Here is a 23,927-nt window from a genome sequence, read left to right on the forward strand (position 1 = left end):
ATAATCAAACATCAAAAGAATGTATGAAGCAACTAAACCAGGTTTTCTTTTTATAGCGATTCTGGTTTTAACCCGACTCCTGTGATATTCCGAACTCGGGTTTATGGTTTATGAATGTTGTTCATTATTGTTTTCCCCTTATGCTTCCTTAAATTTGGTTATTGGATCGTAGTTGTTGTGTTTGGAACAAGTTGGTTGCCTTTTTTTCAAACATTTGTAGCCCAAATTTTTACTCCTCCGCTCGAGTGACACTTCTTGCACTCTAGTAGGCTTTGCAAACTCTCAGTATTTTTGCAGACCTACAAAATACTAGAAGAGTGTATTCTACACTCGAGCGGCGTTTCTTACGCTCAAGTAGGTGAGCGCTCGAGTGTCCAATCTTGAGCCCGAGCGATGTCCTTCGTCTGCAAAACTTCTGAAAGTGCGTATTCTGCACTCAAGCGTCACTTCTTACGCTCAAGTGGAACAATGTGTCTGGCGCTTGAGCATCACTTCTCACACTCGAGCGGACTGCGCGTATATCAGTTCATAATGAGATCATTTTACATCATTTTTTCACTTCTCTCTCTCTCTCTCTCTACTTTTCAAAAACCCTAGATCTAGAGTCTCTCTCTCTAAAATCTACGTTCTCTTTACATTTTCACCTAGATCCATGGATTTCTCTACCTATGTGCCTTTGTTAAAAAGGTAGAACGTCTCTAGAGTTCCATTTTGATCTGAGTTGAAGTTGGTTTCGGCATCTCTGAAGTTCCTCCATTGTTGCTTTGGTCATCTAAGCTTAAGGTAGCGATTTTCTACACTTTCATATGATTTTTAGCTTAGTTATTCGTTGTTGTGTAACAATGATGGGATTTAGGAGTATTGAATAAACCTAGGTTTTGGGTTTAAAAATCAAAAGAGGGGTTTCTAAGTGAATGTGATATAGATGATTGTGGGATCTGAATATGAGGTTTCTTGTGGAAAAATAATTGATTTTGGCCTTTGGGTTGATATTTGGAAAAAAGTAGTTTGCCCTAAAATGGTTTGAATATTTATTTTGTATAAATAAATGAAATTGGCGTTGTAAATATGAAATTAGATGAATATTGGTATAAATGGTGAAATTGGATATGTATTATCTCACATCCATAAAAATTTAAATAAATTATATGTCTTGAGATTGAATATCTGTTTAGAAATATCTGTATTGGGCCATCGGTGGAAGATAACTCTGATTGTTGCAGAAATTGCATGAGGATTAGGTGAATTGAAACTAATCTCTTGTTGGTTGTCATTCAATATGACTATGTTTTAAATACATTGTATATGTATGATGTTTGGGAGGAGAAAATGGATGTACTCCATATTTTGGATGGAGATAGGGAATGGATTCCATTGAAATTAAGTTGGTCAGAGTGCCCAGAGTGAAAGTCTCGAAACTGCGCATATACATGGGTGCCGATTCCCGCGGACAAAATTTCTGTAAAATGGCAACTTGAAGTGTTTGTTTGGTAGTTGTGTTGATTTGAGAACCACTGAGTTTTATTCTCAGTTGGGTTGTCTAGAAGATAATGAAATTGGCTCATGAATTGAGATGAACAAATTAACTTGAAATGAATTGAAGGAAAATGGATTGAGATATAAAATTTGGTACTTTATGATCATGTAGCGTATGGATGTTTTGTCAAAGGCTTTGTACATGCACATTGTACTTATATCTTCGTTAAGATTCATATATTGTGTTAGATTGTTTCTACTAGACTTTGGCTCACCTTACTTGGGAAATCATTTTCAGGTATTGGTGAAATGCCTCCTCCAAGGGTTTAGATTGAGAGGACCTGGGAGCTGAAGGCTATGTCTTATTGTTTTGTGTTTAATACTTATACAAGCCTAGGGCTTTATATGTATGGAGCTTAAGACTCTCTCTATTGTTGTAACCAAGCTTAGCCTTGGAAAGTTGCAAGCTCGAAAGGCATTTATTTTGTTGATAATTAAGTTGATATCACATGCTACAAATTCAGGATAAAGCTTATGAATGCATATCGCATGTGTCACTTTTTTGTAAGTTAACTCTGATAAATGAAAGGCTATTATTTTGATTATGTCATTTTGTACTAGTCAGTTGTGGATGAATTATTGTAATTATTTTGCGGGCGTTACACTTTTCATCTCTCTTTGTTGAATTATTTTGCATTATGCCAACTTCAAATATGTTTTTAGTTTTTTACTGACCCTTCTGCGAATAACTTTTGAAATTTATAATGTGATTTATTGATTGGATTTGTAAAATGTTTGTTGTCGTCAACAGGAGATCATGATTGGAAACTCTTCTTGTTCAACTATTTATTTATTGATATATACAAAGATCCTTATCCTGGCCTGCCCACTCTATCCAATCCTGATAATAACTATGAAGTTTATGTTTGGGTTTTAAAATTTTTGATGCCATGATGTTCAAATGCAATGTTTATATGCTTGATGGTAATGGATATTGAATGATTCTATGATTGACAAATGTGCATATTTCTTAACTTCGACTTCTGCTTAAACTCTTCACATCCAAATATATGTATATGATTTCCTTAGAGTACTATTTTTCTTAAGTCGCATCTGTGTTACTTGTAATTGATATGAAACACACAGCTTGTAGTTTTTCATTGGTTGATATTGATACAAAACTTGTTGGTAGTGAAAGGGCCCTATCTTAAGCTCCTAGAGACTACCTGATGATAGGAAGCTACAAGCTTATATGATACTGGAAGTTTATAAATGAACTTATTCCATTCAGCTTATTTATAATTTTTCCCCCTCTTTGGTACTAGATAGATACTAGTAATTGCTTTCATTTTGATTGGAGTATAAACTAATTTTATGGAGGTATGTGATGAATAGAACTACTGGCACTACACTATGTTTGGTTGGGAGATTTGGGAATGGATTTAGAAAGGAAATAGGAAAAGATAGGTGAAATATTAATAAAATATGCCTACATTTCACGTAATTTCACATACTTTTTCTCTTTCATTTTCCAAATCCCTTCTCAAATCCTCTAACCAAACACAGTGTTAGGAAAATCAAAGAGAAACTCTGCTACATAAGGTTAGCAAATAACATCATAATTTAGTTTTCTTTTATGGAATTTGTTCACTACAATTTATTTGATTTGTTTCCTTGCCGTTATTATTACAAAATGAAATACCATTTGGGACATGAGACTACCATCCTTGCTAAGAATTATGTTGCAAGTTAATTCTCTGAGTGTGTGTAATTGTGTAATATCTTGTACCATCATAAATTATGTTATACGGACTCTTCAAAATATCTTGTACCACCATAAACTATGAAATATCTCGTTTTTCTTTGCACATTATTTACCCATGGAACTTTATTATATAATAAAGTGGTCGGTAAACATAATTCTTGCTTAACTTTTCCACCACCATAAAGACCACATCCATACCTTTATTCTAGGTTTGATATTTTTTTTCCCTTGGAAAACTAGATTGTCATTTTATGTGAGGCCATTTCTTCATAGTAGAGTTGAAGCATGCCTACTATTGAAAGGACCTTTTCAACGGCTCTCTTCAATGCAACTGTACCTAAGGGTGTGCGCGGTGCGGTTCGGGCGGTTTGAGAGTAAAATTACAAATCGAATGGCAGGTTAGCGGATTGGCGGATTGACAAATTGCGGTTTGGACGGTTTTTGGCGGATTGGCGGATTGAAGAATATTCTAACTAATTATCATACATTTGCATAATATATAATACTAATTTGTATAATATTTTTTAGATATATAACACAAAGTAATATTACATAATATGTTTCATATATATAACCACTAATTTGTAATAAATTTTATATTTTAAATCTTTTTCACACTCATTTTTACATTGATATTTCATTGAAAGTTAAAAAATATATATGTATTAACTTTAGCGGAGCGGAGCGGTTCGGTTGGCAGATTATAAATTTTAACGTTTAAACCGCGGTTAGCGGTTAGAGCAGTGCGGATTGATGCGGATAGGTGCGGTTTTAGAAGATTGGGCGGTATTTTGCACAGCCTTAACTGTACCCACTTTTTCTTTTTCCTTGGTGCTTCGCATACCTTCATCACATATTTTGAGTTTAACTTCCTGTTTTAAGCTCTAGACTTCAACTTTGGCTTTGGAAACAAATTTGAAGTTATTGTATTTTTAATTGTTTATGATTGGCTAAACTTTCAAAACTCTGCCATTTTTTATAGTAAAATGCCTGGATAGTTAGATATGAATCATAGTGTAATTGTAGGGCCAAGGATCGTTTGTGAGTTAGAGTCAAAAAAGCATAAAACTTAGTCGAAAAGGCATTCAGGGCCCAAAAAGCAAAACTAATGATTAATTATTCTTAATGATTAATGCTATAAGATTACTAGTTGCCTTATATATGCATTTGAATTTTAGGCGTAATTTTGTTTTATATACATTCAACTATGCAAAACTAATGATTAATTTGAAAAGTTTAATTACATCCGAGTTTTATATATATATATGTATTTATAATTTTAAATATGCCAATGTTATTCAATCAATAGTAATGATTATAATCTTGTTTTTACAGGTGGTTTTTGGCGTGAAATTATGGTTGCAACTTCTTCTTTTATTTATTTATTTTTTTTTTTGGTCTACGGATTACTACTATTTGTACAGATTTCCAATTGGCATGGTGCAAATTACTTTTGGCGTGGTATTAATTACCTTTTCGGTGGGATACAAATTACTTTTGAAGTGGTATAGATTACCATTTTGGTGTAGTGCAGATTATCTTTTTGGCATCGTACAGATTATCTCGTTTGCGTGATACAAATTACACTCTTTGGCGTGATATTGTGGATATTAGTTTTTTGTGTACAGAGGACATGGTTTTCGTATAGTGCTTTGTTTCGTATTGAATTACGTTTTTGAGATTAGATTTGGTTTGTATAGAATTTCTATTACATTTGGAATATTTGACGAAAAATATGAATTTTTTAGATGGTTGAAAGTGAGATATGTGCACGTTGTGAAATGGTTGATAATATAATCAGCATAGGTATTGTTTTGTTTAGATACAGGGTAAATGTTACTAATAATGGAATAAATACAGGTGGTAGAGAAATTAATGAAAAACACTAAATAAATTTTTTGGCTACTAAATGTCTAGTAGCCAAAAAAGAAGTGAATTTTTTGGTGACTAAACATATTTGGTAGTGAAAAAAGCAAGCAAAGATTTTAGTGACTATATATTTAGTAGGAAAAAGAAAAAAAAAAAGACTTTTCGCAACAAAAATAGTTAGTAGCCAAAACAAATCAAGAAAAGTGAAGAAACTATTGCTGACCAAATACTTTAGTCACCAAAGAACATGACATCCTTCGGCGACTAAAACATTTTAGCGATGCTGAAAAAGAATTTCATTTTGATTTGATTTGGTTACTTTTGGTGACTAAATCGTTCGTGACCAACATAAATTTAGTCGCTGACAAGGCTTCTGCGACTAACTAGGTAAAAAAGAACTTTAGTTGCCATTGATTTTTAGCGACTGAAAAACAACCTTCAGCAACTAAAAATTTAGTAGTTGAAAGTGTAATTTCCTGTAGTGTTGTGGCAAATCAACATCTACTTGTATATCCCTGCATTGATCCTATGTTGCCAAAGTGCACTCGAGGCTCACCACTACATTAGCCATTGTAGGACGTCCATTTGGATGATTATGTAAGCATTTGTTAGCAATTTTTGCAAACATTTTCAAGCAATGTGGTGAGATTTGGTCCCTCATACTAGGGTCAATGATCTGACCAAGTTTCTTCTTTTTGATACAATGTTGAGCCCATAGGGCTAGACTGCATTGTTCTTCCTCAAGCCTCATATCCACTGCTGGCCTCCCACAAAGCACTTCTAACAACACGACACTGAAGGCATACACATCTGATTTCTTGATTAGCAAACGAGTCATGAAATACTTTGAATCCAAATAACCAAATGTGCCTTTAACGTCTGTGCTAATGTGAGTGCCAAAATTGCTTGTGATGCCCATTTTGCACAAACCAAAATCTGAAATCTTAGCTACCCAAGCATTGTCCAACAGAATATTTGTGGTCTTCATATCTCGGTGTATGACACCTTGCTGAGTACTCGTGTGAAGGTAATCCAATCCCTGTGCAACACCAATGCAAATGTTGAGTCTTTGCTCCCATGATATGTGACAAATATTTCCACTGGTATTAATTTTGTAGAGATGATCAGCAAGGGTGCCATTCTCTATATACTCATAAACAAGGATCATCTCATCGAGTCCAGATCCCCTCCTTGAGCCCCCTCCTTCATTCCCTCCTTGCAGGGGCCTTCGGGTCCACTTTGAGGCCCAGTTTTGATAATCCGAACCATTCATATTTTTAGATTTATTCAGTATATTATACCTGTAAAAAATCAAGTTGATCGGATATCAGAAAGTATGCGTTCAGAAAATTGGGACTATAAACTATTTTTTAATAAACAGTTTTCCGAACACATACTTTATGATATTCGATCAACTTGATTTTTTACAGGTATGATATACTAAATAAATCTAAAAATATGAACGGTTCAGATTATCAAAATTGGGCCTCAAAGTGGGCCCAAAGGCCCTTCAAGAAAGGAATGAAGGACCGAAATGAAGGGGAGGATCCAATTCCATCTCATCGCATTCTTCACATTAGCCTATAAGACTGACAAGATTATTGTGTCGAAGCTTGGAAAGCATCTCGATCTCTGGGCCTGGCCTCTGCCCTTTAGGATGGGGTAGTGTAGTCTAGAATCCGGATCCTCGGTCACGTTTCCCTGTAGCGCTTCCTGCGGCGCCCCAAAACGACGTCGTTTTGGAGCCAAATTTCAATTTAAAAGAAAAACAAAAAAAAATGCAGAACTGTTGTCTCAGTTCATGGTTCTATCTTCCCCAACAACTTCATCTTCCCCAACAGCTCCGACGACAACCCTAACCCTCCCCCTCTGGCGATCCTCCCCCAGCCACATCACCCCCTCCTTGCTTTTCTTCTTCCTCATTTCTTTCTTCTAGATCTAGAAAAAAAAAAAAAAAAAAAAAACAGAGGGACAACAGTTCAATATTTAAGCCCATCAAGATTTTGTTGATCAACATCAATAAGGAAGAAGGATTATAAAATCAAAATCTGAGATATATATATATATATATAAATGTTCAATATTTAAGCAATTTTTGTATATATATATAAAATCAAACCCATCTGGATCAAACCCATCTGGATTTTTGTATAAAATCAAAATCTGAGATATATATAAAATCAAACCCATCTGGATTTTTGTATATATATATATCAGAAATCAAAATCTGAGATATATATATATATATATATAAATGTTCAATTTTTTCTTCAAAATTGTTCCCTTCTCTTCTTCTCAGATTTTTGTATATATATATAACTTTGGTGATATATATTAACTTTTGTTTCCTTTTCAAGTTAACAAGATTGGATATAGATATAAAACAAGATTTGATCACCAGAGAGAGAGAGGACTTAATCTGGACAAAACTTTGCTTCTCTCTCTCTCTCTTTCTCCCTCTGTGTTGGTATTTTTTGGATCTATTCTTCAGTTTGGGTTCTGGGTTCAGGGCAATTTCACAGATCCAGATCGCTGCTGGGTTCAGGGCAATTTCAATTTTACAAAAAACAGAGGGAGAGGGAGGGATACAGATTAAATGGGATCTACAAATAATACAAAAAACATCAAAACTTCAATTTAAAACAGAGAAAGAGAAAGAGGGATACAAAAAACATCAAAAATTCAATTTAAAACAGAGAAAGAGAAAGAGGGAAGAAGATGGCCTTCGAACTTTCCTTCGCTGATTCTTCTCTCTCCATCAATTCATCTTCATCTTCGCAACAACTCTGGAAATCTTCTTCTAATTTCATTTCTCTACCCGAATTCACGACAGACCCACAACCAAAATTTGTTGCTTCTCCATTTTCACAAACTTTAAATAAATGAAGCTGTGATTAACATCAAAACCTCCTGCGATCCTTCTTCTCTCCTCTCCTCTTCTTCTTCTTCTTCCTCCTCCCTTTCTCGGCCTTCCTTCTTCTCTTCTCTTCTGTCAACAGTTCTGCTTTTTTTTTTTTTTTTTTAAATTGAAATTTGGCCCCAAAACGACGCAGGAAGCGCTACAGGAAAACGCAACCGAGGATCCGGATTCATGTAGTCTAATAAATTTTGGGAAAATTAATGAGCCGCTAAGGGTAGTTGGTATTATTTATTCATAAAAAATTAGAAAAATTATAAAAAAAAATTCTTAAAGTTTGAGTTTTGTAACTAAATAAATCATGCCCCTTCCAACTTTGTTAATTTAAATTTTAGTCTTTTGACTTTTTTTCCATCTAAATATTCACTTATTTTTGTTACGTAAAATTGTCAGAAACAATATATTTCAATTATTAAACTCAATGAAATCGGATATTTTAAACACTTTTCATACACCTACATTGAGTGTAATAGTTAAAAGATTAAAAATAAATCCAAATATTAACGCTTAAATTGATAAAATTAAAAATTAAAAATTAAAAATTTATTATTTTGTTATAAAACTAAAATTTTTTAAAGTTTTATTTGTAATTTCTCTCAAAAAAAAAATTAGAATAGTTTTGTATCTCTTTACATAGCTAAGAGAAGATAATATATTAATATTTTGTTTATTATGTCATTAATTAAGAGTAGCACTTGAATATTGTCCCATAACATTCCGAAATCATGCAATAATTTCATTATTACCTAAGCCAGACCCATTGTTCACATGGTTTGCCATAGAAAAATGCATAAATTACCACCAAAAGGAATTATTCCTCAACATAATATACTACGGAACTTGTTTGTCTCTAATTAATGGTGTTGTTGGCTGTTGTGGGATTCATTACGAGACTTCTTTTAATGATTCTAATCGTTCATTTTATTAAATTTTATACGCTAATTATTTAAAAAAATTAAATTGACATGATAAACATAACTTTATAATTTTACTACTATATTTATTGCTAAAACACATTACTAATGGATGCATTCGAATTTCCAAGATCAATGAAAAAAAGTTGGTTTGGTTCGATTATCCGATACACAACTAACAAAGATGTAGAATATTCATCTATATGCTTCTTAATCAAATAAATGATACAGCAGGGAATATAACAAGGATGATTATGACATTTAATTACACTGTTATTTAAAAACATACACACACCATTCCGATCAAAAAAAAAAAAAAAAATCAATCAAGAAGAACCAAGAGTAGGGATATACACGGTTCGATTCAGTCAGTGTTAAGAATATATTTAGCACCGATCCATTCGATTTTTATGATTTAAAAACTAACACAAACCGTATGTACATTTTAAATAAAATAAATATTTATGTACGTCTTTTATTTTACTCCGCTGCATTATTAACTTATTTGATTTTAGAATAAATCCTTGGTAACTTAGGAATCGACTAGTTGGATCGTGACAAAAATAATGGCAAAGATCACCTTCTTAGTAATGAGGAACCTTTCATCTCCACTGTCTCGCTTCGCAGAGGCGGTTAAGTGGCGAAGGGAGGCGGTTACCAGAGCCCATTGAAGCTGACCGCCAAAATCAGTTTCGCGGAAATGTGATTTCGAAGAAGCACGCGGGTGAAATTGGTCCAACAAAAAATGAACTCAATGTTTCTGGTTCGATTGTCGAGCTAACCTGACCCGGATCGACCCATGAGCATACCTAATTCTCATAGTAATGCACAAGAGTGGAGGGAGAGGGGACTGTACCTTGTGGCAGAGCATCATCTGCTTGTATATTCTTGCACTGATCTTGAGCCCAGCAATGCATACGAGGGGATGATACTTGTAGCAGATCAACATCTACTTGTATATCCCTGTTGATCCTGTGCCGCCAAAGCGCACTCAAGGCTCACCACTACATCAGCCATTGTAGGACGTCCATTTGGATTATTATTTAAACATTTGTTAGCAACTTTTGAAAACAACTTCAGGCAATGTGGCGAGATTTGGTCCCTCATACTAGGGTCAATGATCTGACCAAGTTTCTTCTTTTTGATACAATGTTGAGCCCATAGGGCTAGACTGCATTGTTCTTCCTCAAGCCTCATATCAACTGCTGGCCTCCCACAAAGCACTTCCAACAACACGACACCAAAGGCATACACATCTGATTTCTTGGTTAGCCGACGAGTCATGAAATACTCTGGATCCAAATAACCAAATGTGCCTTTAATGTCTGTGCTAACGTGGGTTCCAAAATCGCTTGTGATGCCCATTTTGCACAAACCAAAATCTGAAATCTTAGCTACCCAAGCATTGTCCAACAGAATATTTGAGGTTTTCATATCTCGGTGTATGACACCTTGCTGAGTACTCGTGTGAAGGTAATCCAATCCACGTGCAACACCAATGCAAATGTTGAGTCTTTGATCCCATGATATGTGACAAATATTTCCACTGGTATTAATTTTGTAGAGATGATCCGCAAGGGTACCATTCTCTATGTACTCATAAACAAGGATCATTTCATCGCCTTCTTCACAATAGCCTATTAGACTGACAAGATGATTGTGTCGAAGCTTGGAAAGCATCTCAATCTCTGTCCAAAATTCATGTGCACCCTGCTTAGACATTGAATTCAACCGCTTTATAGCGACAGTGGTTTCCTCACCATCAACGAGTCCTTTGTAGACCTTACCAAATCCACCACTTCCAATGACCAATTCATCATCGAAGTTGTTGGTCATAGATTGAATCTCAGCAAGTGAGAAGCGACGACACAACCCTTCAGACGGTAATGATGAAGCAGATTTGATCTCTGTGAGTGAGAAATGTCTGCAGAGACTAGGCGGCAGTGATGAAGCGTTAGTCTTCGTGGACTTCGACGTGTGCAAAATTGAAAATTGGACCCATGATGACTTGACCACGCTTGCACCGGAGTCTCTCACCCTCCTCCGACACCGGAAAATCAAGAAACCAATCACTGAAATCAAGAACACTCCGCTGATTACACCTCCGGCGACGGCCAAGACCAACAACAATGACGTTTTACTATTCTGTTTGCCCGGTAGCTTTGGATATGGTGCCGGCGGTGCAGGAACGTATTCCGGATTGAGCCCGGCGAGACTTCTGTCCGATTTAGTCAATTTGAAGATCTCTAAACCGTTCAAGATTGCATCAGCGTACCTGGACTTGGAGTCCATATTCGGGGACATCGCCAGCCACAAATCCACCTTACTCCGGAGACCATCGACGAGTGGGACTGAAAGAACATAATCTTTGAAAACAGGAATTCCGCGACCCCCACTCAAGCGTATAACATCAACCTTTTGATCAGCGGTCTGATTATTCATGTACACAGAAAATATCCTCTCATGTTCTGTGGTTACCTCCAGTTGAAACTCGCAAAAATGAAGCCTAGCCAGGTACAGGAACCCAGAGTCAACGGTGAAGATCCAAGTCAAATTGTACTCCAAGTTTTCCTTTGGGTCATTTCCCATGGTCCGAGCCGTAGTGTACACAGTCGCCGGAGCAGTGTAGTTCGGTGTCTTAGTGTACCGAATTGGGACCTCAAGGTGAGGCACCAAACCAACGGCCGCGCCGTATATATACATGTCATCTGGATGCCACGGCCGGTACATGCCGGTATCGTCATTCACAGACACCTCGTTGCCACCGACGTTTAACCGGTACAGAGTTTCCATAGCAGTGTTGTTATCGATATAGATAAATTGTTGATAGCCAACAAGAGGGATAGGATTGTCGCCTTTCATGTAGAAATTGTTGGGAATCGAAACGACTTCGATGCCGTTGATAAAGGCGTATGAATTGGGAGATGGGTTGAATGTTATGTCGAGCTTTTGGGTGTCTCTGACATTGACAATGTACTCTTTGACAAGAGAGGATTGTTGGGGAACCAAAGCAGAGACGGTGAGGAAGGCACTGAAGTTGGTTAGGAGGGTGTAGTTTGCAGCGGTGACGGAGAAGTAAGATTTTGATCTGTCGAGATTTGAGTAGGTGGCTGGGTGGAAGTGGAGGCGGAGGAATTTGGGGCCGGAGGAGACGGGGAAAGTGTAGGTGAATTCGGAGGTGAAGATGCGGGCGGTGAGGAAAGGGATGTCGGTGGAAGGGTCTTGTTCGGTGGCCGTGGATGGTGATGAGGTGGTGCCGATGTTGGACGGTGAGAATTTTGAGGTGGCATCACCGTCCCAGCTCCTGCCGTCTCGCGACGTGGCGTTGGAGGATGAGCCGCAGTTGAGGAGGAAGTAATCCGTGGGTGTGTAAGGCGGTGTTACAGCCGCGGTGGAGGTGAGGAGGTGGAGTAAGGAATGGAGGTAGAGAGCGAAGGTGAGCATATTGAGGGTGTTGAAGATTAAAGTGTTTTGATGTATTGTCAAGTCCAAACTGGAAGCTAACTTAAGGTGACACAGTTTTTTCAATTTAAGCCAACTTAAGGTAAGAAAAGACTTGTAATTGATTTAGAGAGAGTGCTTGGATTGCTTAATGGTGGTCAAAACGAGTCTGATCCTCTCCAGCTTCTCTCCGGCTGTTCCTGCGGGACGGTTCAGATAAAGCCACGTCACCCCCACAAGAAAATAAATGATTTAAATTTATCTCTTTAAACAAAAAATTTCAAAACACATGCATACTGAATCATTTCATTTTCTCTCATACTCCTCTCTCTCCTTCACCTCACGGCACGCACACGTCACCGTCACATCCTACCCCTCTCTCTCTCTCTCATTTCTAATAAAAAATATTTTAAACTTTTTCATAATATATATATATAATTTTTAATACTATAAAATTTAAATTTTATAATAATATTATTGAAAATATACTTTTAAAATGAGACAAATATTAAATATATTTAATAAAAATTTAAAACAAATAAAAAGTAATTACGATGTTTAGTTATGTTTTTAAATTATTATTTTTTAAATATAAAAATTAATTTGATGAAATAAACACACAAAAATCATATATTTTTGAAATTCTCAAAAACAATCTTCATTCCAAAAAAATTATATGAAAATAATGACTTTTAATTTAATTTTATTAACCAAACAAGTTTAAAAAATTTTTAAAGGAAATAAAAAAAATTCTATATTTGATTTATACTTTTGCATAGATTAAATTTGTGTTTTAAAGAAAATAAAAAATTTACATCTATGCATAAAAGTCATTATTTTCATATATGTATATATGTTTTGGATTGAAGATTATTTTTGAGAATTTCAAAAATATATGATTTTTGTGTGTTTATTTTCATCAAAATAATTTTTATATTTTAAAAATAATACTTTGAAAGCATAACTAAACATAATAATTACTTTTTATTTATTTTAAACTTTTATTAAATATATTTAATATTAGTCTTATTTTAAAAGTATATTTACAATGATATTAATTTTATAAAAATTAAAATTTTATATTAAAAATTATATATATTATGAAAATAAAATGAAAAAGATTAAAATAATTTTTTATTTTTTATTAGAAATGCAATAGAGAAGAGTGTGTGATTTTAATTTTTTTTTTTTAGAAATGTGGGTGTGTGTGAGAGAGAGAGAGAGAGAGAGAAAGAGAGAGAATGTGTGTTGTGAATGTGTGTGTGTCAGTGAGAAAGGAACGGAGAGAGAGTGTGTGTGTGTGTGTCAATGGGTGTGGGTGTGTATTTTTTTTTTTTTTTTTTTGGTTTAAAGAATAAATCTAAGCCATATATTTCTTTGGAAGTAATGTGGCTCTACCTGAGTCGTTGCTCGGAGAAACTACTGGAGAGAGAAGTTGGAGAGGATCCGGACTCGGTCAAAATTGGCGCTTCATGAGGGGGACCTTTTGGGTCATCTGATAGACATTTTCAAGCCAGTCCAATTTCCCTTTGGCCTTCATAATTTCTTAGAACTGGCAGCCTTGAGGGGAAATTATCCAATATTCCCGAAGCACCACGTGGCCATACTTCAAGCTAATCACCAATTACTTAGTCTCATGTTATTCTCTCATCCCCAACATAAATTGTGGGCCCTTATGTCTTTCTACCAATCAAAATCTTATGGAGCACCACGTATCCATACTCTAGAAGTACTGAATAATCACCCACCTTTGAGAATCAAATGTACTATTGCATATTATGTGTATAAATCATGTGTTTTTGGAATTATTGCGAAACCAATGTCTGATTAATCTACATGAGAACAATCAACCATGATAGCATGCCAAACTGTTTCGTGCTCTGGTCTGGATGAAACTTGAAGGGTTGCTCATTGTAAATGCTTTACAAATTTCTGCCAAATTTAATGATCAGCTAGATATCAATCATTTGATCAATTTGTTAGAGAAATTAACATGTTGATTATCTTATGGAATATACTCATGGGATCCCTGTTAGACTTCCACTATCTCAGGCTTTTGAGTGTAGCAACCAAATAGGTTTGTTCATGGCAACAAAGTAGAGTAACCGTAAGTGTCAGTACTACTTTTGGTCAGTATTGGTTGGAAATCAACAAAGATTATGTCTGTTCAATTCAAAATTCCCCAAATCTCTCGTTAAGCTAGGAGAATACAACCAAACACATTACTAATAGATGCATGTGAATTTCCAAGATCAATGAAGAAAAGTTGGATTGATTTGATTATATGATATACAACAAAGAAAGATGTAGAACATTCATGAATATGCTTCTTAATCGAATAAACGATACAGAGCATGGGATAATAATAAGGATGCTTGTGACATTTAATCACATTGTTATTTAAAGGCATACACACTATAGACTATGAAGCACGGATACGGGTATGAGTACGAGTACGAGGAATGGTACTGGTACGATACAGGTACGTCGATATGGTAAAATATGAAAAAAGTAGAGTACGGATACGGCTTGGTATGCTTGTAAAAAAATATTTATTTTTAATTTAGAGTAATATAAAAATTAATTAAATGGTTTAATTTGTTAAGATCCAACCTATAATTAACATATAATGCCAAAAGTAAAGGTATAAATCAAAATTAAATGTCAATATATTAAATAACTTACAGATCATAGTTTAATTTTAAAATCATGCTACGCATAAAACTAAAAATAAAAAAGAAGTCTAGTGAAAGAAGTTTTATCTCGATAATAGAAGAAAATATTGTTTCAACTGAGATACAGTATGGCTTTGGTGTATACTAAGTACGTCTGGGTATGCCAAAAATTAAGAAGAAAAAATTTGGGTACATGTTTTGTGTACCCGGTACGTATGCAAAAGTACCATAAAAGGTATCATACACCGGTAAGTACCTAGTACGAGTACGGCATGATTTTCGAAGTACCCATGCTTCATAGACTACATATGATCACAAAACAAACACACAAAAACATTGAAGAAGAACCAAGAGGTCTCAAATTCCCAATTCCACAAGTTCTAAATCGCTCACAACGTCCCATGAATCACGTGATTGTGATTCATGGCATCATCAATCCAACGGGGACTGCGATTGCATCGATTATTGGTGGTACAAGTCCGAATATCGTTATTGGCTTTCCTGATGCAATTGCCGTACAACCTTATGTTACATACGGTAGGCCTTTGTACAGTGCTATACGTAATTTTCTATTGGTTAGAAGCAAGAAACCTTTTAGTCGTCGCTGATTCCATCAAGAACTCTACTTCTTCTCCTCCATCTGCTAAGCATTCGACAATGGTGGAATTGCAGCCCCCAGATATCATTGAGTTGCTCTTTTTAGCTAAAGAGAAATGGAAGAAAACCATCAAAACTACGACAAAAGAGAAATTGGGGTAGTATGGTGTGATCTTCATTTTAGTTTTCATCTTTGCCTTTGGGGCTTCTTCTCTTCAATTTAGATATCAATTTCTTGATCTTTGTTAGGACAAAACTAGCTCTGCCTTTTTGCGTAGGAAAATATTATTTCAACAAATTTTTGATGTTTACATAAAAAAGTTAATTTTGATTATTTTAGTTGACGTGGTGGGTAGAGTAATGTTAGAGACCCCAAATGTTTTACTAAACATTTTACCAAATGTCTCACATAGGTGTAGGACCCACACCATGTAGGTCCCAAATGGTTCCTACACCCATGTGAGACATTTGGTAAAATATTTAATAAAATATATGGGGCCCCTAGCATTACTCGTGATGGGTCACCTATCTAAGTCAAGGTCTGGAACTGGCCTCTGACCCCTAGGATAGGGTAGTGTAGTTTAATAAATTTTGGAAAATTTATTGAGTTGCTAGGGTAGCTAGTATTATTTATTAGGGTGTTGTTTAAGTATGCAACCTGCTGAAGGTTGCACACCATAGGCAACCTAATTATTAGCCCTTGGATTATAAACAATTAATCAAGACTATTGAATTGTTTAATAGTAAAAAATTGAAAACCGGGGCAACCGGTTAACCCTCCTATTTCTATCTCACTTCCCTCACTCTCTCTATTTCATCTCTCCATTTTCTTCTCTTCCTCTGTGTAACCCTTGATTTCCATTAACAACGAGAAGCCTCTGTTGGGTTCTATTGTTGAATCTCTATATAACCCTTGAACTACAAGCCTTTGTTGGGTTCCATCGTTGAACTACAAGTCTCTAACTCTGTCGACTCTTCCTCTGTTGCTCTCACTCTATCGGCTCGCCCTTCGCTAGCGAGCAGCAACCCTATCTCTCTCTCACTCTCTTGCTCTCTCCATATAAGAATTATAGAAAAATTCTTAAAGTTTGAATTTTGTTTCAAAATAAATCATGCGTGTCTAATTTTATTAATTTAAATTTTAATCTTTTGATTTTTTTTCATCTATACATTCACTTATTTTTGTTAAGTAAAATTATTAGAAAAAATATATTTTAGTCATTAAGCTCAATAGAATCAGGTACTTTAGGCACTTTTCGCACACCTATATTGAGTTTAATAATTAAAAGGCAAATGTTTAGATTGAAAATAAATTAAAATATTAACGGTTAAATTTATAAAATTAAAAATCTAAGATTTATTTTGTTACAAGATTAAAACTTTGAAGTTTTATTTGTAATTTCTCCACACACACACACAAATATTAGAGTACTTTTGTGTCTCTTGCATAGCTAAGATAGGATAATATCATTAATTAAGAATACCATGTGAATATTGTCCCATAACATTCAGAAATCATGCAATAATTTTATTATTGCCTAAGCTGAACCCATCGTTCACATGTTTTTCCATAGAAAAATGCATAAATTACTACCAAAAGGAATTATTCCTCAACATAATATACTAAGGGACATGTTTGTCTCTAATTAATGACGTTGTTGGGTCTTGTGGGATTCAAGAGACTTGTTTTAATGATTTCAATCGTTCATTTTATCAAGTTTTATATGTAAATCATTTTTAAAAAATTAAATTACTATAATAATCATAACTTTATAATTTTACTATATTTATTACGAAAACACATTATTAATAGATGCATCCGAATTTCCAAGATCAACGAAGAAAACTTGGATTGGTTCGATTATCGGATACACAACTAATAAAGATGTAAAATATTCATATTTATGCTTCTTAATCAAATAAATGATACAGTGGGGGATAATAATAAGGATGATTATGACATTTAATAATTAACAGCCTCAATGTTTCACAATTCGGCCTTAATTACATCCCCCAACTTACAACTTGCTAGTCCTCAAGCAAGCAATAAAAATAAAATAAAATGAAACAAAATCTAGTTATTTCCTCTTTCGTGGGAAAACGGTTGGGTCGTTACACACAACAAAAATAAACACTAAACTATACCAAATTCTATTAGAATAATGGCAAGTCCAAGTATCAATCCACAGGGACAATTGTGAAATTAGACTAATTTAATTGCTAAATTCCTAAATTAATTTTGATTAAAATGATCGAGAGATTTTATGGCTAAAAAGGAATTAAATGAAATTAAGAAATTAAATTGACAGTTAAAATTAGGGTTTGAGATATTAATTTTTGGGAAAAATCCTAGAGCAAAGAATTCACCACTAACCATATAAACGAGATTAAACATCGGCTATCAATTGCAATCCGATTTGAAATATCCAATATTTCACAACTACAAGCTTGAAATATTGATCAAGAGGGTTGTTGCATTCAACGTACAGGTACGAGTCATCCCGAGTAGCACGAGGTGTTTGCTCTAAACTACGTAGCAACACAACCCGTCACTCGTAGCATGACTTGTCTCGTACTTTGAACACAAACACAAAGAAAACTAATGTATGGAAAGCATTAAACAATCACAAAGAGTAAAATACTTGAAGAAATGAAAAGAATAATTATTATAAACTTCTAAAACATTCATACATTGATTCAAACCGAATCACAATCAAAGCATATGAAAAATTCTATTACATGGCTAGGGTTTCATCAAAACCCTAGAAAAGATAAGCTTAGCCACTTATAGAGGAGTGGGAAGAGGTAGAAAAGATGGAAGACCCCATGGAAGTTGGATTGAAAACTTGAGAATCCTCCTTTTCCTCTAAACCCTAGCCTCTCTTTTCTTTGAATCATTTTCAGAACCTTAATCCAACCTCTTTCTTGCCTATTTATACTTTTGTTGTCTTTCAAACAGGTTAAAAACATCGGGCCCATTTTTTGAGAAAAGTCAATGCACATATGGAAAAGTCAACGAACGTGCGGGAAAAGTCAACGCACGTGCGGGAAGCTCTTTTCTCTCCAAATTCTGTATTTTTTTCCATTTTATGCTCCGACTATGTACAACATGATTGAACAGACATAAAATATATAATATGTCAAGCAAGTAAAGTTAAGAGATCTTAATTAACAACCTCAATGTTACATAATTCGGCCTTAATCACATCTCCCAACTTACAACTTGCTAGTCCTCAAGCAAGCAATAAAAATAAAATGAAATGAAACAAAATATAATTATTTCCTCTTTCGTGGGAAAACGGTTACATTTAGCATATGCAATAAGCCTTTAAACCACAAAGTTACCCCAAGTGGACGAGTAAAGTCTCGTGAGGGTTTCCAAAAATGATACCTACAGACATTAACATATTCATATATGCTCAACAACAATTAACCACACTACTCCACCTAACAATCAACTTATGTGCCACTACAGTGTGATATTGAGACATAATGAGTCATTGAAGGCACAGTGAACAAGCATGAAGGAATCTATTAAGTCAAAACCATAATTCAGTTAATACAAAAGTAAAGTCCCCTGTGCATGCTAGTAGACACATCATTAGTACCCTCGGTGTAAACTGCAATCTCCATATTAGTTAACTGTCCACTATAATAGCCCAGTGTAACTCATAATAACACCCAACATATACAGAAAAACTAAACTGTTGCAGCCAAGATTCTCAAAAGTTTTTTTTTTTTTTTTAGATGATTGTACAATATCCTGATCCATTAAGCTTTCTAATCAACCCATGCAACAAGCATTGGGCCAATGACTCCCAAACCAGACGGTTTTAGGGCACTAGGTGTGAAGACACCCCTACGGGCTTAATAACTCGAGTTGAAAATGCAACAAATCAGAACAAGTTATTCTTCTTATTTTTCCTTAACTATGTAATGTCTAAGTCCCTTAAGTTTTCTAATTAACCCATGTAGCAAGTATTGGAACAATGACTCCCAAACCAGACGGTTTTAGGGCACTAGGTGTAGAGACACCCCTATAGGCTTAATAACTCGAGTTAAAAAGGCTACGAACCCAAACAAGTCCATTTTTTTTTATAAAAAAAAAAGAATCTTGGCTACTCATTTATTCTTTTCTACAACCCTAGCCATTATCAATGATGTACACCAGGGATTATAATAAAGAGGTCACCGCTATGATAGTGTGTTCATGTGAATTAAGGCATACTCATGACAAGTGTACTAATTCCACAAACACAAACAACTATCCTAGTGCAAACATCACATGTGAGTATTTACCCAATAAACCCTTTTCTTACAAGTCTACTATGCTCCCCAATTAACATATGCAAATATCATCACCCTACTAGCAACAAGTCAACATCAAGTAAAGTAATGCAATCAAGTGAAGCAGGAATAAGTATGAATTATGAGCCAAATAGAAATGCACAAAAGAAAATACAACCCTTATCCCCCAACTTGAATATGATCAACGGAAAAGTAAAGAGAAATGAGAGAATATTACCAGAGATTGTAGGTGCACATCCAGGTAGGCATATAGTAACACACACACACTTCACACACTTTTTTTTTATTGTACGAAAGAAGAAAGAACTAAAAAGAAAAATAAAAATAACAAAGACAAAGCAAAATATAGGCCAGTACTACCGAGAATCCGATGGCAGCGGTGGCGAGAAATGCTGGCCAAACAAGGCGTGCATCAAAGATCGCGTCTCAAATGCTTCATTCTAAACCCGGGCGCCGAGCTGGTCAAAACGCTGCTGGCTTGAGTCTCGATATGTATAAAAGTTAGTTTGTAGTGATGCAACTGACTGCTGAATGTCGAGTTGGCAAGCGTTGAGCTGGTCGAAATCCACCTAAGAGTAGTCTCGATGCGCCTAAAAATTCGTGTGCAACCCCATGAGCCTCTGGTGGTGATCACGAAGAGTACTGTGGACCTGATCCACAGAGTGCTGAAGCTATAAGTACTCCTCGCGAGTCATGTAGAATGGGTCCCCTTGGGGAGGCACAAGGAAGGCAGGATGAGGTGGTTGGTCGTGGACAAGGTCCAGGGCCTCGTCAACCGGGGCACCAACTTGCTACGGGATATGAGATATGCTATGCTACCATTCCCGCTGCCCGAAAGTCGGACAAGCTCTGTCAATCTCCTCAGTCGAATCAATGGGAAGGCCGTTCAGCTCGAAGACAAGTGTGAGCAAGTTGGCAAATGGCAGGGGCCAAGTCAGGTTCTACATAGGTTGAGGCCGAATTGCCCACCGTAGAAATTTGTGCATATACATCCAGATGATGTGCACAAGGGGGACCTGATAGCCATGCTGATAATCGTGTAAGACCCGAACAAACTCCAAGCAGCGCTCAGCTTTATGCCCAAGTGGAAGGGCATTCTTATGTATGACAGAGTCAATGAATAACAAGCGGCCAGGCAGCTTGTTCTGGTGCAAGCACATGTAACTGGTGTCACCATGGGCCGCCGGGAAGTACTATTGGATGAGGCTATATATGGATTGTTGGTCCTCAACTTCCGGGAAGAGCTGGTATTCCGTCTTGGAAAAGAACCCTAACGCGTCGGCAATCATGGATTAGGTGATGCTGACGAGATGGCCATCAATGGTGGACAACAATCCTACCTCGGTGAGTGACTCATACATGTTCTGGTGGAAGAGTCGTACCAAACGAGGATAAGTAAGCGTCGTAACAGTGCACAGGCCCAACTGTTGCCGGAGGCGAAGCTGCTCAACGGCCCAAGAGGTAACCGGGTCACGCTGAAAATATGTGATGTTAAACTCTGTAAGCTTGTGAAGCAGGCGTGAAGCCCACTCCGACCGTGGCAAGTCAACCGGTTGTGGTGGCGAGGATGGTGGTAACAGTGGCGGTGGTGGCGCCAAAAAGGTGCAACCTCTGGCCTTTTTGGAGGCCTAGGTGGATATCCGTCGACTCATGTCCTGCACACACCAACAATAGACACATATACCCATGAAACCAGCATGAGAATCAAATAAGATATTTAAGCACAAGTCTGCCCATTGAAATACCACATGCAATTCTCATAATTTTTTTTTTTTTTTGAAAACTAAAACAAAATAAAATAGAATAATATAAACTTACATATTAACATTTTAACAAGTATTGAATTAAACTAACAAGTAATACTGAGATAATAGAATACATCTAAACAACTAAATAAATAGATGGAAAATACAGTGAATTAGAAAAGTTATGTATTATAAAAAATAAAAAAATAAAATTGGTATTTATTATTATTATTTTTTTTAAGAGAGAAATAAATGAACTAAAATAAAACACGAAGAAAAATAAATTAAAAACAACTAAATTAGTACACCACAACTAAATAAAGACAAATAAAATAAACAAACAAAAAAGCTAAATAAATAAAATAACAGAAAATAAACAACTAAATAAATAAATAAATAACCTATGAAACAAACAAAGAGCTAAGCATGATTTTTTTTTTTATTATTATTAATTTTAAGAATCAACAATAGATGATGACTTGAACAAAAACAAAAACCAAACTCTACTTATCTACTCCTACAACCACAAAAACAAAACTCTATGGTAATTTATTTACTTTTTTTTTTTTTTTTTGTAAGGATGAACAATAGATCACTATAAAACTATCCCTAAATCTCACTACAATGGAAGATTGAAAGAATAAATATGAAGTTTTAAACAAAAAGAAAGGATTTACCTTTAAATAGTGAAGAAAAAGAGAGAAAAAAGGGAGATTCGCTGGAAAAATGGTGGTCGCCGGATATTCGACGGATGGAGAGGAAATAGGGCATCGACGGTGAGATGGTGGTAAGGAAGAAAAAGGGTGAAGGTTGGTGATGGTGGAAAGAAGAAAGAAGAATGTTAGCAGTGGTTGGGCTTGAGTGAAAGAGAAAGGGAGGAAAAAGATGATAAGGTAGAGAGAGAGAGAGAGAGAGAGAGAGAGAGAGAGAGAGAATATGAGAGGTAGAGATAGATAGAGAGAGAGAGAGGGAGAGAGACAAAATCTATGAGAGTGATGGTAAGAAAAGTGGGTCTAGGTTAGATATTCAAAAAAAAAATTTCAAAAACGAAAATAAAATAAAATAAAATAAAATAAGTTGACTAAAGAAATCTAAAAAAAAAAATTCAAAAACGAAAATAAAATAAAATAAATGAAATAAACTGAACAAAGAAATTTGATTTTTTTTAAACAAAAAAAAAATAGTAATAATAAATAAATAAATAAATAAAAAGTAAAAATGAAATAGATAAAATAAAAATATTTATACAAAAAAGAAATCCCCCTTTTTCTTTTTCTTTTTCTTTTTCTTTTTCTTTTTTCTTTTTTTTTGTTTTTTTTTTGGGAACGTCGTCACGCACGTGCGGGATTGTTCCACGCATGTGCGGACTCACCCCGCACCAAGCCACGCTCGTGCATATAAAACAAGCAGCCTATTTGATTCAAAAAATTTCCCGCACGTGCGGTGTGCAAACTGCACCACCCCTGCGTACCTGCATAAAAATAAAAAAATTCTAAGCCTTTTCGCACGTACGGGAGTGAACGCCGCACATGTGGACGCACACCCACACCTCCTCTACGCACCTGCTTTTAAAGCAGTAGAAAATTTAGAGATTGGACACGACACTTTGGCCGCACGTGCGGTGGGGTTTGCCGCACGTGCCGGAATTTTTTTTTTTTTTTTTTTTAACTCTCTCAACCCAACTTGTACATTATTTCATAATCAAAATAAGAATAATCTATGAAAAGAAATAAAAGTTCAATAAATGTATAATCTTCACACGAAAACCACGGGTACTACTTTTCTTCCTAATAGTGTTTGTAACTTTTCCTATTCTCCAACAGGGTGACAGACTAGGTTAATTCGGTATCCAGAATCAAGGCGCCTAAGGCTAACTCGACCTATGGGGCTACCAGAGTTCAAGCCAGGGTGGTTTTGAAGCAATCTCCACACCCCTGGGTATTCAAACCAGATTTTAGTCTCGGAAATTCCAAACCTTTGCATTCTAGGCTTTGCCATTCGAACTCTAGTTTTCACTATCTAAGTTGGTCTCCTAGGCACTCACTACAAACACAATTAGGTGGCTATACCAGACCTTCAGATGCCGTTTGGGCACGGCAAACACGAAGGGAATTTCACCTTTAGAGGATTTAAAGTCTCCTAGATGCAAATAAAGCATAGCAAGAATAAAGAAAAATATAATAGAATAGAAAGGAAATAAAAGAAAAGGGAACAAGACAT

The 23,927-nt window shown here is 35.5% G+C and overlaps 1 long non-coding RNA gene and 1 pseudogene across 2 annotated transcripts; both read right to left on the reverse strand.

Annotated features, from left to right (window-relative positions):
• Positions 1–5,394: 5,394 nt before the first annotated feature.
• On the reverse strand, positions 5,395–12,512 carry LOC114285856 (receptor-like protein kinase FERONIA pseudogene; annotated as a pseudogene). Its single transcript, XR_014341508.1, has 2 exons — positions 9,798–12,512; positions 5,395–6,149 (listed from the first exon to the last, which is right to left on the reverse strand). The product of XR_014341508.1 is annotated as a receptor-like protein kinase FERONIA pseudogene (transcript).
• A 7,548-nt stretch (positions 12,513–20,060) lies between these two features.
• LOC114285855 (uncharacterized) lies at positions 20,061–22,631 on the reverse strand. The gene is made up of 2 exons (XR_003637344.2): positions 22,385–22,631; positions 20,061–21,617 (listed from the first exon to the last, which is right to left on the reverse strand). It is a non-coding gene; the product is annotated as an uncharacterized LOC114285855 (long non-coding RNA).
• Between the last annotated feature and the right edge of the window lie 1,296 nt (positions 22,632–23,927).

Source organism: Camellia sinensis, chromosome 1 (genome assembly GCF_055761805.1).
Source record: "Camellia sinensis isolate YWXY chromosome 1, ASM5576180v1, whole genome shotgun sequence".
Classification (NCBI taxonomy): Eukaryota; Viridiplantae; Streptophyta; class Magnoliopsida; order Ericales; family Theaceae; genus Camellia; species Camellia sinensis.